Source organism: Glycine soja, chromosome 18 (genome assembly GCF_004193775.1).
Source record: "Glycine soja cultivar W05 chromosome 18, ASM419377v2, whole genome shotgun sequence".
NCBI classification, from domain to species: domain Eukaryota; kingdom Viridiplantae; phylum Streptophyta; class Magnoliopsida; order Fabales; family Fabaceae; genus Glycine; species Glycine soja.
In genome coordinates this window covers 36,979,787-36,997,909 of record NC_041019.1, presented here as the reverse complement: position 1 = coordinate 36,997,909, position 18,123 = coordinate 36,979,787, and the positions used below count along the sequence as shown (strand labels likewise).

Below are 18,123 nucleotides of genomic sequence, written 5' to 3'. Positions count from 1 at the left end.
TAATTTAATTCCCACTATTTTAAATGTACAATTTTTTATCACATAAAAATTTAACATCAAAATGCTCATTTTGGATATGATATGGTCATGAGGAAAAGGATTTTTTATTTTTCATAACATGGTATACATATATATTTACAAAATGTTGGCTTTTTCTTTTGGAAGATGCACTATTAGAACAGTTGAGGCAAAGGTTGTTGCTAGTTCAATTAGACAGAGAAAAGTGTGCTTTCTCAAGTGTTTACTATAGCATATATAATTGTCAAGTATTTTTTGTACCCGCCAATCATATTAGAACTAGTGTGAATCTCATAAATGTTGATTAAAATGAAACTGTGTTTAAGTCTGTTTGGGAGAGCAGCTCTCCGAATAAAGCCTTTTAATGGTCAGAAGGCTTCTAGGAGGCCAATCTTGTGACTTGGTAAATTGGACTGATGCTATTAAACATCACTTGTATTGTTGCTCTATTTTTTTCCTTCATCCCTCTTTTTGTGTGTTTTCACATTCCTTTATAGTCGCATACAAACTATTCAAAAAAATTTCCCCATTTCTATTTATAAGCGAATGAACATAGGAATGATATTGAATCATATTTCTGAGTTCGACCTAAGTTAATCCCGTGTTGCGGAATTTCCAAGTTTTACTTACTTTTGAACGATTCGAAAGTCATTTTCAATTAATTTTTTTTATCGACATCAATCGAGACTATTTTTGATCGGATGCCAGTTGGGGCAATTTTTTGGCAAACGTCGGCTTGGACTTTTTTGGACGACATAGGCTTGTGATATTTTTTTGCTTGACGTCAGTTAAAAAGTAGCACCTACTAATGTTGATGAGAAAAAGCTTGGCCTACGTCAGTTGAACAAACCCTCAGCTGCCATCAATAGAAAACAAAACTTAGCTGATGTCAGCATAAAAATAGCAATGACTAACATTGACCGAAAACCTAGCCTATTTGAACAAAAAAATATCCATAAAATGGCTTTGGCAAAAACCCTAGCTTGATGTCGACCAAAAAACCTAGCATATGTCAGCCAAAAAATGGCCTTGGCATCGACCAAAAATAGCCTTGACCATTGTCGACTGAAAAACATCGTCAACTGATAAGTTCTGATGCAATTCTATCCCGCAAGGGCATTGGGTAGAAGACTCCAAGTAGATTGGGCTAGAGATCCAAGGGTTGGCCCTAGGGTTCTCATGAGCCTTAGGGTAGATTTCGAGCCCATGGGCTAAGTATGAGCCCACTTATCTTTGTAAATATTAGAATAGGTTTTTCCTTCGTTTGGGCCTTGTATTTTGGCCATTCTAGTAGTATAGGGTTTTAGCCTTGTATTTCGGGGCATTTTGAGTAGTCTTTGTAGTAAGGATTTTTTTTTGTATTTTCATGTTTTTTTGTCATGGGGGTGAGCTTAGCTATTATAGGGGGTGTGTAGCTAAGTTCTAGCTTCTCATCTCAAGGAGGTGAGCTTAGCTATTAGAGAGGTATGTGTAGCTAAGCTCTAGCTTCTTTAGGAATCTTCTTAAGGAAGCTTCTCAAGGAGGTGAGCTTAGTTATGAGAGGGGTGTGTGTAGCTAAGCTCTAGCTTCTCAAGGAAGTTTTCTCAAAGAAGCTTCTCAAGGAAGTTTTCTCAAAGAAGCTTCTCAAGGAAGTTTTCTCAAGAAAGCTTCTCAAGGAAGCTACCTAGTCTATAAATAGAAGCATGTGTAACACTTGTTGTAACTTTGATGAATGAGAGTCTTGTGAGACATACTTCAAAGTTCCACTTCTCTCCCTCTTTTATTCCTTCAATTTCGTGCTCCCCCCTTCTCTCTTTCTTTTCCTCCATTAAAGCATCCTCTTCAAGCTTCTTATCCAAGGCAATTCTTGGTGGTGAAGCTCCTTCTTCCTTGGCTTATTCCCTAGTGGATGGTGCCTCCCCTCTCCTCTTCTCCTTTGCCTTCCGCTGCATCTCTATGGTGAAAAATCACCATTGAAGGACCTCATTGAAGCTCAAAGATCCAGCTTCCATAGAAGCTCCACAAGCAAGCTTCCATCAAGTTCTATCCTATTTTATTGTGTACTTTTTTACTCTTAATGTATTTTGTGCCCAGTCCAACCATTTGAATGATGTGAGAATAGACGGTGATTGGAAAGTCATGATTTTATTTGGAATTGAAATTGGATGGTTGATGTGTTATGACCTAGGGATTTGTTTTTATATTAATTTTATAAGAGGCTTGCTTTATATGTATCAAGATTTTATGATTTATCTTTCTATGGATATGTGGTAAGTTATAAAATTCAGAATATTTTTTCCAAGAAATTGGGGTCAAGAAGAAATTATGTCTCCTTAACCATGAACTATGAAATTGGGATAGAACACCTCTTTTATTATATGAGATTGATGTTTTGGGTATTTCATGAGTCATAATGGTTTAAATAATATAAATGTTCTCAAACTCTATTTGAATCATATTTAATGAAAAATATAACTTTTTTTATTTTTAGAGATTGTTTATTCTAGTCGATAAAAAATCAAGTTTTAATTTCAAATCAATCAAATGAAATTTTGTTCATTTAAATAGTGGATAAATGGAAAGTTCTAGGCATTGAGACAAGTTGTTGTGGAAACGATACTCTACATACATTTTTAATTATTTGTATACGTACACTTGCCTAGAGGTCAACTCCAACTTGTTCAAACTCATTCAAGTATGGGTTGGGTCATGGGTGTTAATTTTTAAACCCATGAACCAAACCCATAGACCCATTGATGTGACATGTCTTTAAAATTACTATTGTTGTTTATATGCTTACATATTTTTTATATTTAAAAGTTCCAATATTAGTGATAACACATTCACTAACTTGTTCAGACTTCAAAGTCTTTCATGAGATACTAAGTTCCCATTCTCTCTCTCACTCTCTACACTTAGCATCAGATTAAGGTTTCCAATTCTTTCTATTGCCCTCCACACATTGACTATAGGACATCCCCTCCATAACGTATTTCAATTTCTTCGAATGTCATTGTTGACTTATTGAGATTAAGTACTTAATTGTTAAGCAATATCACCATAACACTTTCATGATGCGCCAGCTAAGTGACTAGCTTCAAGGTAATTTTTCATAATTTATATTTTGTCCTTATTTAAAACTTCAGTTTTAAAAAGTTTAAAAGAAATTTAGATGTTCAGAACCAATTCACTAAATCTAAATCAATTTGTTTGTGACCAAGTTGTTTAGGGTTGGGTTTCATAAAAAAGTAACATGAATCCAACCTACCTTCTCAAGGAGGAAGCTACAGGATTGAGCTAGCTATATAGGTACAAATTCAATAAAAGGGACAATATTTTTTTTGTGTGTGTGCGCATGTGAAGGGTAAAAAAAGTTGGCCAAATCAATGTTATCTTTTTTAGTTTTAAGTAATGGTTTCAAAGATAAAAAATTGAAGGTAAAGAAATTTTGAATTCCATCAAAACTAATTTTTTATTTGGTATAGATAAAACATCTTCCTATACTATGTACTATTTAATTTTGGATGATGAGTCGATTTGGTAGTAGGTTTCATAAATTAGAAATTGAAGTAAAGGTTTTAAGAGTGATTTGATTTAGGCTTAGCCCACAAAATGTCAAAAACAGTCAACCAAAGTCAAAGTAAGGAGTTGTAAGTTGACCAATTTATGACAATTTTGTAAAAAGAAACAAGTTTAGTCAAAACCTTAGAAATTAGAGTTTTGAACACCAAATTACCTAATTAATTAGTGTAGGCCTAATATAAATAATTTAAATAGACAAAGACCTAATATAATTAATGTTTCTAATTATTAATTAGTTAACTAGAATTTAATTAACCTTAACTGTCTTAATTAAAGCTAACTAATAATGGATTACTCCCTCCGTCTCAAAATAAGCTAAACAGGTATTTTATTTTCAAGATCCTTGTGATGAAAGATGGTTAGTGTGTCTACATGGAAAAACAATTAACGTTAATTTAGCCTAAAAAGATTAAATTTGTACTTCTGAGTTCGAGGATAGTGGGAAGCGTTTTGAAACTTTGAAAAAGGGGAACGAGAGGTCAACATTGTGTTAAGCATAGAGGTGGGTCTATGTCTTCGGTGGTGCATACAGGATATTAGGAAGGGAGGCAGATTCATGAAGGTGTACCATGAGTGAGTAACTTTGCGGATTTATTTTACTTTTGCATTTGTTTGAACTCATTAAGGCTTGGTGCTATGGCACTTCTTCGGTCTATTGCCCATCCAATTATTAATATATTTGATCTTTTTTCTAAAAGCATTGAGGTGAGACACGGCAAGGTTCTAGGATTCAAAAAGCTCATCTTTAATTGATTTAGGTGGGTTTTAACTATTAGAAATTGTAATTTAGTTTTTTAATATAGATTGGTGATTTCACAAATCCCATGAAATTATATTTTAAAATTTCTAATAGACACGTTATCACTTAACTAACGATAGGAATCTAGAATAATTTTTTAATATATCAGGAAACTAGAGGTCATCATTAATTCATTTATTGATTTTTTTTTGTCTACCATTAATATTTTAAGAATATAAGTAAAAAAAGTTGATTAATGTTACATTAAAAAGATAAAATGACAATTATTTTGAATTTTTTTTCTCTTATATCGATACCTATATTATATTTATTAGGTTAGAAATATGTAGACACAAAATAACATAACACCATGACCTAAACTTTTGCAGTTTCCAATAGAAATTCACATAATTGGGAGGAATTGTAGAATATATATATACTCTCTCTGTCTCATATATAAGCAAAAATAATTACTTCCCATAAATTAAGAAAGTTAGTTGAAATCATTTAATTTTACTAATCTCAAGTAGAAAGTAAGGTTATTCTTAAAATGTCCTCCATTCAAACCTGATTCTTTGTACACTATATTCCATCCAATATCTACATATATTGTTAGGGATGAGTCGAGCCTAATGGTTAGTGTTTTATATGCATACCTTGGAAAATTGCACTTTTCTTAATTTGGTTTTTGTTCTTTCTTGCAATATCATCACACTCAATTTATCAGGTATTTCTTTATTTTTGAAGTGGAGTCTACATATATTGCTAGGGATGAGTCACCAGATTCTTTGTACACTAAAAATAAAGGAGTCACCAGATTCTTTGTACACTATATTCCATCCAATATCTACATATATTGTTAGGGATGAGCCGAGCCTAATGGTTAGTGTTTTATATGCATACCTTCGAAAATTGCACTTTTCTTAATTTGGTTTTTGTTCTTTCTTGCAATATCATCACACTCAATTTATCATGTATTTCTTTATTTTTGAAGTGGCATCTCCAATCATCACACCTTGAAAAAGGTATGTATGCCTTCAACACCCCAATCCCAACCAATAGGGAAGATGAGATCATTGCTATAGCCCATTAGAAAACAAGTATGATGGTTATATTTGAATGTGACACATCTTAAAAGGTACGTGTGTGACACTTTTTTTAAACTACATTATATCAATTTGATAGACATACAGATCATATGTATTTATTTAAATAATTTGTTGACAATGTGGTCATAGCTAAAAAATTGCAGAGCTAAAAACTTCTAACTAAATGCTTCGGTGTAACATAAATTGGAAAATCAAAATATTGATACTTACTGGGTATAGTTCAAAATCAGCAGCTGGCCCAATGTTTAATATGTTCAGAGCCTCAGCTTTTGCCAGGTCGTACTATTTAACACTTGTCAAGAACTCATTGATGCTCTCTCTTGTTTGAACAGAGGCAGCAGTGTCAACCAAATAATCATAAACCTGCTAGATATACAGAACATTCATCTACCAATAAAACTTACAAGTATTCCCATTTATTAGAAAAACCACATCTAACCTTGTATTCAGACTGTGCTACTTTGGCAATAACTCTTGTTGGATCCTTTGAAGCTCCTTTAGCTCGTAAGAAATCAAGGACCTCAAAATTTGTGAGTGCACCAGCATTGCCCTCTAAGCTGTGACAAAGCTATTAAACATCAATCATATCCCAATATAAAAGAGAAAGTTCAATTGAAATTAGTGTATTAATTTTGAAAACAAACAAAAATGGTAGAAACATACATTTTCATCTTTAAGACACCAGAGTGAGAGAAAAGGCAGTTACAAAACAAGAGAGTGTCTCCTTTGCTTCTGCAATAAAGCCAGCCCAGTACACAAACAGACAATCACATAATGAAATTCCCAGTTTTCACAAAATATAACAAATCACACTATTAATACAACTTAAACACACATAATTGGGTTGAGGTGGACATCAAAAGCAAAAAAAATTGAGTTGGGTGTGTTTTCCCCTACAAAGAAAAATAGCAATGTTAAAAAATTAGAACAATACATTTAATTTGAGCAACCAAACAAGAATAAAATAGTGAAGACAGAAACTAGTTGTGAAGCTTTTGGCGGTTTGAATTGTGGGTCCAAAGAATCTTCTGGTTTAGCCTTGGAAAAACTGGAATCATCAATAGGCTTTGCATTGTTAGGCTGACTTAATCCAGCCACTGCCTTCATTCATGTGATTATCAATGTTTACTCCTGCTGCACTCACTTCCTGACCTTCTGGTTTCTGATTCTTGATATCAAGAAAAATTAAATGCTGGATTACAATCAGCATCCCTATAATTTAAGTGTGAAATAACTACTATCTTCCATTCATTTCCATAAATTATCATGAAATTCATCTCTCTCTATTCCTTTTAATACATGAAATTCATCTTTCTGATTCTTGATGCATTCTAAATTGCATAGTCACTCTTTATGTGATAGGTACTTTTGTGTAATACATTTTGTAACATCCCAATTTTTTTAATCTAGATTAAAAAGGATTGTTATTTATAAATAAATAAAGTTTTAGAAAAATGATGAGATTTTATAAATAAATAATTAAGGAGATATAATTATTAATTAAAATAATGATTTGAGAGAAAATAAAACAGGGTATTTCATTTATTTGTTTGATAGAAAATAAAAAAGAGTTTGTTTTTATAAAATAAATAAATAAATAAATATAGAGCAAATAATAGGCTGAGTACCCTAGGTATAAATAGTTATGTTAAGTCAGGTGCCTCTTTTTGGCCTCATTCACCGTTGGATCGTCGTGAAATTTGAGCACCACGTTCACAACCCAATTCTGAGCAATTTTACTGTTGGGAACTTTGATATTATGTCTGAGCTTAGAGGAAAACCCTTCACATTGTAGCCTTTTATTTTCACGCACAAACCCAAAACTGTCTCGGTTAAACTACGATCCCGGTTTCGTTAACCGTTGGATTTTCATGAAATTTGGATATGTTGTTTGAAATTCAATTGCGCACACTTGCACCATTGGGATTTTCTAGATATATATTCGTGGATGGAGAAAAAGGAATCGCATGAAGACAGTACAAGTGGAGGTTTCAATCTCTTCTCCGTCTCTCAATCGTTTGGGAATTCTATCGGAGCAGTCGGAGGAATATCTGAAGGAATCTCAGGAAACCGCTAGAGATGTTACTATCGCTAGCTGAAGACACGTGAGTCCGCTCAGAGGTAAGGGATGAGTTTATCGCAATTGTGGGTTAGAATGAACATGTGTAGGGATCCTTAGAGAACTAAATTTGGGTTTATTTTGGGATGTTTATTGAATTATAATTTTTCTTTATGATTATGAATACAATATTATTGTGTTCTATGTACCAATTGATGTCCTGATGAGAATTGATTGATAAACTTGAGTGCTCTTGATGTCTTTGTGTTAACCCATGATTTTGATTAATTGATTTTGATACAATTGTGAGGAACTATTTCAGAGGTTTTACATTCCATGTTGTGATAAAATCTTTTGTATAAATTGTTATGTTGAGGTTATGAAATGATGATTCAAACTGTGAGTATGTGATAAATTGAACATGTGACGAATGATGAAATACATGTGTATTGAGATGAGATGTGTGTATTGAGTTGTGAACTATGGACTATGCAATCACACAATTGTAAGACCCTTTAAGGGCGACGAGTATTGTGATGGGATCCACTGTGGGAACCCGACGAGTTAAAATGATTTTGAAAACAATTGAGTAGATGTGTGTTGTCATACCCTAATTTCGTCTGGGGACCTTTGCTTGATGACATGCAACTTTTGTTTGGTCCTTGTGAGGTGCTTGGCACCCATCATTAGGCAATTTGTGAAATTCCGGGACATGCCGGAAAACAAAAGAAAATATTGATGCACAATCCGTAAGGTTCCGTGACACACCAGAAATCAAATGGAAGCATCGTTGCACAATTAGTGAGGTTCCGTAACATTCCGTAAGTCAAAAAAAGGGATGATTATGTAATCCGCAAGGTTCCGTAACATTACGGAAAGAAAACAAATATCGTTACGAAATTCGTAAGTTTCCGTAACTTTACGAAAAAAGAATCACAAAAAAAAAGGCAGGGGGTGTACTTAGTAAAAATGGGGGTGCAAATAGCAACCAGGCCCACTTGGGCCCTCCAGAAGATTCCTCCAGAAGGTTGTTGCTTCTGGAGGAAGCAACCCTGCTCGCCTGGGCGAGCTGGGTGGCAACCTTCTCCCCCAATTTTCTATAAATAGGGGGAGAAGTGAAGTAGAATGGGGTTCAGCCCCTTAGGCACTTCTCTCTCTTTCGAATTTGCTTGAAAAAATTGTTTCCGTGAAGAAAATCCAAGCCGAGGCGCTTCCGAAATGTTTCCGTAACGTTTCTGTGAGGAATTTCGCAAAGGTTTCGACCGTTCTTCGACGTTCTTCATTCGTTCTTCATCGTTCTTCGATCTTCAACGGGTAAGTACCTCGAACCAAGCTTTTCGATTCATTCTATGTACCCGTGGTGGTCCACATTGTGTTTCGTGTATTTTTATTCTCGTTTCGTTTACTTTTTATACCCCCTTTTGACGTGCTTAAGCCATTTTATTTAAGTCATTTCTCGCTTAACCTAAAAATAAAATAAATTTCCACCGATCGTTTGAATTGTATTATCCGCTAACTTCGGTTAAAATGAATTCCGACCGTTCGGTCGTGCCGTAACCACGTTGGAAATCAAAAAAGAGGTAAAATAATAATATAATAATCAAAAACGTCTTTTAGTAAAATAAAGCGGAAAATAATCGGACGTTTTCTCTTTGGGATTTCTCATTCTTAATTGAATTGACTAATAACTAAAGTGAAACTAAGGCTAAAATCAACTCGCCTAGTCAAGCTCGTCCATAAAAATAGGTTTTTGAAGTTTGCCATTTCAATTTCTTACTAAGTAAAATGGATCATTTTCAAGGTCCAACGCCTTAAAATGATCACCTTTTAAGTAAAAAAGAATCACTTGATAAAAAAGAACTACGTAGGTCTGATTTCCTCATCGCAATTGAGGAATACGTATGAGCAAAGGGAAACACCCTTGTCGACCACAAAAAGAGAAAAAATATAAAAAGGGTATAAAGGATATAAAGACATAAAAAGGGAACATAACAATCAAAGTCATGTTTGCACATTCGATTAAAGGCTGCCGTCCCTTGGGACGGACGTGTGGGGTGCTAATACCTTCCCCGTGCGTAAATACAACTCTCGAACCTTTCATCTAAAAGTTCGTAGATCGCGTCTTTTCCGGTTTTTCCGACGTTTTCCTCAAATAAACGTTGGTGGCGACTCCGCGCGTATTCCTTTCGTGGAACACACATCCCGCAAGTCACGCGTCGCCCTCCCGCCGAAGGGTAGGTTACGACAGTTGGCGACTCCACTGGGGAAAGTTTTTAGAGAGTTAGGCCATTTAATCTTGTGCAATGTTTTACCGTGACTTACCCCTTTGTTGGTTTCCCTTCATTATGTTCTTGTGTATATAAACTCTTTGTTGCTTTTAGTGCGTTTTAAAATGTATGCATGAGGTAAATATTTATTCATTTAATGCACACAAACACCAACACTATTTGCACACACTGTGAGTTGAAAAAGGGCCCTATACCCGGGTTCGTAGGAACATAAGGAGTGGAGGTGAATCTGTGATCATGCTAGGTCTCTGACTTGCTTGATTATAGTGAACCCTCATCTAGAGTTTTCCTCTTTGAAAACATATTGTTGCTAGTAGTCCCTACTGCTGTTGTATGTTCTTCAAAGGGGATAATACCTATAGAAACCATCAAGAGAGATATGACTACCTTGGGGGTTATCACTAAATGCCTAGTTAGTTCTCTCCCTTATAGGTTCCTTAAATAGGGGCACGGAGCAAACACGTTGCGTGCCATTTTTCACACTGCCATTTATAAGTATCATATACCCTTTTGCTTATGTTCAGTGAATATTGTCGTACTATGTACATTCCCGCATTGCGCCTTTTGCATATGCATCGCATATGGGTTCTGTCTTGATCCCCTCTATAGACAAATCAACGGAGGGTCCGGGTCACCATTTTAAATACATACGTTGGGGCACTTTGCTACCCCTAGACGTTGTGTCTAAGAAGGAGACAATGTCCCGGGCACCCGCATTCTTAAATTACGTCTGTGTCATATGCATTCCTTCATGCATTCATCCATTCCACCCATGAGATATCGGAGTTTTGATTTGCACCAGCTTTTTGTCTCACTTTAGTAAGCATGGGGACAAATCAAACCGGCAAGAGGTTTTACCAAGTCAAGGTTAAAGGCCTAGATACCACCAGCATCAAGGAATTAGGGCGGTTGATGGAACCTCTTCAAATGCAAGCCTTCCGCAAGATTTACGGAAAGATCTTAGAGTTGACCATAGCAGAGATATCCATAGAAGCCATTGCATCACTCACCCAATACTACGACCAGCCTTTGAGATGCTTCACGTTTGGAGACTTCCAATTGGTACCAACCATTGAAGAATTTGAGGAAATTCTAGGATGTCCTCTCGGGGGAAGAAAACCATACCTTTCCTCCGGGTGTCTCCCCTCTTTGAGCAGAATTGCAACTGTGGTCAAGGATTCAGCAAGAGGTTTGGACCGCATAAAACAGACTCTAAACGGCATAGTGGGCCTACCACGGAATTACCTAGAAGACAAGGCGAGGGGTATGGCCAATCAAGGAGATTGGGTCCCGTTTATGGATGTGTTAGCTTTGCTAATTTTTGGGGTCGTCCTCTTTCCAAACGTAGATGGTTTGGTGGACCTAGCGGCAATCGACGCTTTCCTTGCGTACCACCATAGCAAGGAAAGTCCGGTGGTAGCTGTCTTGGTAGATTTATTTGACACATTTAACCGAAGGTGCGAAAAGAGTAGCACACGGATCATCTGTTGCTTGCCCGCCCTCTGTGTTTGGTTGGTTTCACACCTGTTCCAGCAAGACACGGGGCATCCATGTCCGCTCCAGAGCCATCGCTCGTGTACTGAAAAGAGAAGAATAGATTGGGGCCAGCTTTTGGCTAGGATAAGAGGTAGAACAATCAATTGGTTCCCCCGATGGAAGGAAGGAAATGAGGGAGTCCTTTTCTCATGTGGAGGGTACCCAAACATTCCGCTGATAGGAACGAGGGGTTCTATTAACTACAATCCCGCGCTCGCTATAAGACAACTAGGGTACCCCATGAGGGGAGCACCGACGGAAGAAAGCATGTCTCATGTCCTTGTGAGGGATTTCGGCGCGCAAAATTTTAAGGCTATACAAAGAATCCATAAGGCATGGGAAACCCCGTTAAGGAAAGATCAAGAACTTAGGGGCATTCGTAATGGCATCATTGGTGGTTACCATGAATGGCTGAAAGTTCATATACGAGATTTAGATTGGCTCACCAAGTTAAAAGTCGTCAGTGAAGAGAGTTTTGAAGCACCGGAAGAGGACAAAGAAGTCCAAGCTCTCAAAAGCGAGTTAGGAAAGGCGAAACTTGCCAAGGAGAAGTTCAAGTTGGCCACTACACACATCCGGAAGGAGTGTGCCGGATTACGGGAAGAGAATGCAACTACCGCAAGAGCCCTTGAACAAGAGACCAAGAGGGCTCGCAAGGAAGAGTATGGCCGTAACAAATTTCGCGGAGCTCTGTGGGGTAGCAACAGTGAACTCAAGCTGCGAAGGGAAGAGAGGGACCAGTCGCGAGCACATAGCATGGTCTTGAAAGAGGAGTTAGTTGCCTGTTCAAGGTCCAAAAGGAGCTTGTCTCAGCATTTATGCGAGACGGAGGCCAACATGCTAGCTATCATCGCCAAGTACCAAGAAAAGTTAGGTCTAGCCACGGCCCACGAGCATAGGGTCGCGGACGAGTATGCCCAAGTATACGTGGAAAAAGAGGCTAGAGGAAGGGTGATTGACTCTTTACACCAAGAGGCAACCATGTGGATGGATCGGTTTGCTCTTACCTTGAACGGGAGTCAAGAACTTCCCCGATTGTTAGCCAAGGCCAAGGCGATGGCGGACACCTACTCCGCCCCCAAAGAAATTCATGGGCTTCTCGACTATTGTCAACATATGATAGACTTAATGGCCCACATAATTAGAAATCACTAGAAAACTTGTATGGTCTCTCAGACCTTGACTAGATACGACTTTCTGAAATAAAATGAGTTGGTCCCATGTTTCTACTCCAAAAAAGCTTGTGCGAATCAAATCACTCCCGCATTTTATCTCTATCATGCATTCTTTCTTTCTTTACCCACTCCTCACGTTTGGTTTTTTAGGGAAAAACACCATAACTAAACGCGCCACGAGGCATCCCTATCGCACCAGATCCAAATCTAGAACGATGGGTGATCAAGAGGAGACACAGGAACAGATGAAAGCCGACATGTCGGCTCTGAAAGAACAGATGGCTTCCATGATGGAGGCCATGTTAGGAATGAGGCAGCTCATGGAGAAAAATGCGGCCACCGCTGCCGCTGTCAGTTCGGCTGCCGAAGCAGACCCAACTCTCTTGGCAACTGCGCACCATCCTCCCTCAAACATAGTAGGACGGGAAAGGGACACACTGGGGCACGATCGCAACCCTCACCTGGGATACAACCGAGCGGCTTACCCTTATGGATTGCCGCCCAACTACTCACCACCCGTCTTGCAAGACGATGCGGGCCATATTGCTTCTCCCGTCCTTGAAAGAGAGCCTCCTCAACAGCCCGACAAGGTCCACAAAGACCCTCAAGACTATGCTCGAAGGGATGTCGAGTTCTATCCCCCGATCCCCGAAGGGCTGGCACCCAACACGTTGCCTCAGCCCAACATCGCGACACAACCAATAGTTTTGTCCATGGAAGGACCGCCCCCGGCAACTGAAGAAAGGAGGAAGCTCGATCTCCTCGAGGAAAGATTGAGAGCCGTGGAAGGATTTGGGGACTATCCGTTCGCAGACATGACGGATCTTTGCTTAGTACCCGATGTTGTTATCCCCCCGAAGTTCAAAGTGCCGGACTTCGACAAGTATAAAGGGACGACTTGTCCCAAAAACCATCTCAAGATGTACTGTCGCAAGATGGGCGCACACTCTAAGGATGAGAAGCTATTAATACACTTTTTTCAAGATAGCTTGGCCGGAGCTGCGGTAGTCTAGTACACTAATTTGGAAGCTTCCCGTATCCGTACTTGGAAGGATCTGATTACTGCCTTCCTAAGGCAATACCAGTATAATTCCGATATGGCTCCCGATCGCACTCAGCTGCAGAATATGTTCAAGAAAGAGGGCGAAACCTTTAAAGAATACGCACAGCGGTGGAGAGACCTAGCGGCACAAGTAGCTCCTCCCATGGTTGAGAGAGAGATGATCACCATGATTGTAGACACTCTGCCAGTGTTCTACTATGAGAAGCTAGTAGGTTACATGCCGTCCAGCTTCGCGGACCTAGTGTTTACCGGGGAAAGAATCGAGGTAGGGTTGAAAAGAGGAAAGTTCGATTACGTTTCCTCCACGAGTGCGAATGCCAAAAGAATCGGGACAACGGGGGCAAAAAGGAAGGAAGGAGATGCCCATGCCGTCTCTTCAACATCCGCGTGGGTCAAACCCCCGCAGACACCTCATGGTACCCATCAGTACGCGCAACATCACCCGAGCTTCTCGGCTCATACCGGGAACGCCTCTAGTTCAGCACCTGTGCAGCCTAAGGCACCCATCCAGAGGGAAGCTCCCCAAGTTCCAACTCCGAACACAACTCGCCCGGCCGGTAATTCCAACGCAGCAAGGAACTTCCCTCCGAGGCCATTTCAAGAATTCACCCCACTCCCAATGACATACGAAGACCTCTTGCCGTCCCTCATCGCCAACCATTTGGCCGTGGTAACTCCCGGAAAGGTCCTCCAACCCCCTTTCCCAAAGTGGTATGACCCTAACGCAACTTGCAAGTACCGTGGGGGTGTCCCGGGGCATTGCATTGAAAAATGCTTGGCCCTTAAATACAAGGTCCAACATTTGATAGATGCTGGATGGCTGACTTTCCAAAAGGATCGGCCCAATGTGAGAACCAACCCGCTCGCCAATCATGGAGGGGGAGCGGTTAACACCGTTGAGTCCGATAGGCCGCGCAGGGCTAAACCTTTAAAGGATGTGGCAACCCCTAGGAGGTTTATCTTTGAGGCCCTACAAAAGGGAGGTGTGATTCCCCATAGTGGGCGTAAGGAGGATTCCTGTTTGCTGCATTCCGGCGAGTTGCATGACATGGAAACGTGTTTGGGAGTAGAGGAATTGTTACAGCGGATGATAGATCAAGGTCGACTGGAAGTTGGCAGTGAAGGAAGAGAAGAGCAGCATATATGCATGCAGTCCACGGATGGGAGCAGTGTTGCGAAGCCCAAACCCTTGGTGATATACTTCACCAAGGGCACAGCTTCGCAAAAACCCGGACACCCCTTAGCAGCTAAACCTGTTCCTTTCCCATACCAAAATAGCCACGCAGTCCCATGGACATATACACCTCCGAGGGAGAAGGAAGAAGAAGCCACCGATGTCAGCTCGTTGTCGGCTAAGGTAACAAATATCACGGGACTGAGTGGTGTGACCCGTAGCGGTAGTGTGTTTGCGCCTCCGGACCTACCAGTCCAACCCGCGAACGTCAAGGGGAAAGGAAAAGTGGTGGAGAAACAAGATGGTGAAGCACCCCATGCTTCAAATAAAGATATTCCGGCGAAGGGTCTTCCGGAGAAAAAGGATGGTAAAAAGGAGGTGTCGCTAGAGGAAGCCAGTGAGTTCCTCCGTATAATTCAGCAGAGCGAATTCAAGGTTATCGAACAGCTCAACAAAACTCCGGCCAGGGTCTCGCTGTTGGAGTTACTCATGAGCTCCGAGCCTCATCGGGCTCTGCTAATAAAAGTTCTGAACGAGGCCCATGTGGCCCAAGACATCTCGGTAGAAGGTTTCGGAGAGCTGGTCAATAATATCACTGCCAACAACTATCTCGCCTTCGCCGAAGAAGAAATCCCCGCTGAGGGGAGAGGGCATAATAAAGCTTTACACGTATCAGTCAAGTGTATGGACCATATCGTAGCCAAAGTGCTCATCGATAATGGTTCCAGTTTAAACGTGATGCCTAAGAGCACTTTGGAGAAATTACCATTCAATGCCTCCCACTTAAAGCCGAGTTCAATGGTGGTTCGTGCCTTCGACGGCACCCGCCGAGAGGTTAGGGGAGAGATCGATCTCCCAGTACAGATAGGCCCTCACACCTGTCAAGTTACTTTCCAAATAATGGATATTAACCCCCCCTATAGCTGTCTGTTGGGGCGCCCGTGGATCCACTCAGTGGGAGTTGTTCCCTCTACACTCCACCAAAAGTTGAAATTCGTAGTGGAAGAGCATCTGGTCATCGTATCAGGCGAGGAAGACATCTTGGTGAGCTGCCCATCCTCTATGCCTTATGTGGAAGCCGCAGAGGAGTCATTAGAAACCGCTTTCCAGTCTTTTGAGGTGGTAAGCATTTCCTCCGTGGACTCCTTCTCTGGGCAAGCTTGCCTGTCCGATGCAGCAGTAATGATGGCCCGAGTTATGTTGGGGAACGGTTACGAACCCGGAATGGGTTTAGGCAAAGACAACGGCGGCATAACTAGCCTGATAAATGCCAAAGGAAATCGTGGGAAGTATGGTTTAGGCTATAAGCCCACTCAGGCAGATGTAAAAAGAAGCATCGCGGGAAGGAAGGGCGGTGGTCAAAGCTCGCGGTTGAGACAAGAAAGTGAAGGAAGCCCGCCATGCCACATAAGTAGAAGCTTTATAAGTGCGGGTCTGGGAGACGAAGGTCAAGTGGTCGCAATATACGAAGATGATGTTCCGAGTACATTGGATTTGGTACGACCTTGCCCTCCTGATTTCCAGCTGGGGAATTGGCGAGTGGAGGAACGCCCCGACATTTACGCAACGAGCATAATGTAAACCTTTACGGTTTTAAAAGCTCTATAGTTGGGCCTAGGCTTTAGAGTTTTTCTTTTGGTTAAGGCTTTGTGTATTTTGTTTTTTTAAATTTATAATACAAGGATCTTTCTTCATCTGTTCCTATGTCTCTACCCATTCTCATCCATTTGCATGTTTACTTCTTTCCTGAAACGGCAGATCCGATGACGAGTCCCCCAAAGGTACTAATACCTGGGACCCGCCTATCAACTTCGAGCAAGAAACGAATCAAACGGAAGATGAAGGGAACGAGGATGTGGGACTTCCCCCAGAATTAGAAAGGATGGTCGCCCATGAGGACCAAGAAATGGGGCCTCATCAAGAAGAAACAGAACTAGTAGACTTGGGAATTGGCAGTGGAAAAAGGGAAGTAAAAATAGGCACAGGTATTACCGCACCTATTCGTGAAGAATTAATAATCCTGCTAAGAGACTACCAAGACATCTTTGCTTGGTCATACCAAGATATGCCCGGTTTGAGTTCTGACATTGTACAGCACCGATTACCTCTAAATCCCGAGTGTTCCCCGGTAAAGCAGAAACTGAGAAGGATGAAGCCCGAAACATCCTTGAAGATAAAAGAAGAAGTGAAGAAGCAATTTGACGCTGGTTTTCTGGCCGTCGCTCGGTACCCAGAATGGCTTGCCAACATTGTACCGGTCCCTAAGAAAGATGGGAAAGTACGAATGTGTGTGGATTATCGGGACCTGAATTGGGCCAGTCCCAAGGACAATTTCCCTTTGCCACACATCGATATCCTCGTGGATAACACGGCCAATTTCGCTTTATTTTCCTTCATGGACGGTTTCTCCGGTTACAATCAGATAAAGATGGCGCCAGAGGATATGGAAAAGACTACCTTCGTCACCCTGTGGGGGACGTTCTGTTACAAGGTGATGTCCTTTGGACTCAAGAATGCCGGGGCAACTTATCAACGGGCCATGGTAGCTTTGTTCCATGATATGATGCATCAAGAGATCGAGGTCTACGTGGACGACATAATTGCTAAATCTAAATCCGAAGAAGAACACCTTGTCAACCTGCGAAAGTTGTTCGAAAGGCTTAAGAAATATCAATTAAGGTTGAACCCCGCCAAGTGTACCTTTGGGGTTAAATCAGGGAAATTGCTTGGTTTCATCGTGAGCCAGAAAGGGATAGAGGTAGACCCCGAAAAGGTGAAGGCCATCCTTAAGATGCCAGAACCCCGTACTGAGAGGCAAGTCCGAGGCTTCCTGGGACGCTTGAATTATATTGCCAGATTCATATCGCAGCTCACCGCCATTTGTGAGTCGTTGTTCAAGCTCTTACGCAAAAACCAAACTGATCGCTGGAATGAGGATTGCCAAGAGGCTTTTGGAAGGATCAAGAAGTGCCTTATGAATCCTCCCGTGCTTATGCCAGCAATACCTGGAAGGCCTCTCATCTTGTACATGACAATCTTGGACGAGTCAATGGGGTGTATGCTGGGGCAACATGACAAATCCGGAAAGAAAGAGCGCGTTGTTTACTACCTAAGTAAGAAGTTCACGACCTGTGAAATGAATTACTCCTTGCTCGAAAGGACGTGTTGTGCTTTAGTATGGGCATCCCATCGCCTAAGGCAGTACATGCTGAGCCATACTACCTGGTTGATATCCAAGATGGACCCGATTAAGTACATCTTTGAAAAGCCAGCTCTCACGGGACGAATCGCCCGATGGCAAGTCCTGCTATCCGAGTTTGATATAGTTTACGTCACCCAAAATGCGATAAAAGGAAGCGCCTTACCAGATTATTTGGCTCAACAGCCTCTTAACGACTATC

General features: G+C 40.7%; 1 pseudogene; it reads right to left on the bottom strand.

Moving 5' to 3' along the window:
* Positions 1 to 5,550: 5,550 nt before the first annotated feature.
* Positions 5,551 to 6,098, bottom strand: LOC114397208 (annotated as a pseudogene).
* Positions 6,099 to 18,123: the final 12,025 nt, after the last annotated feature.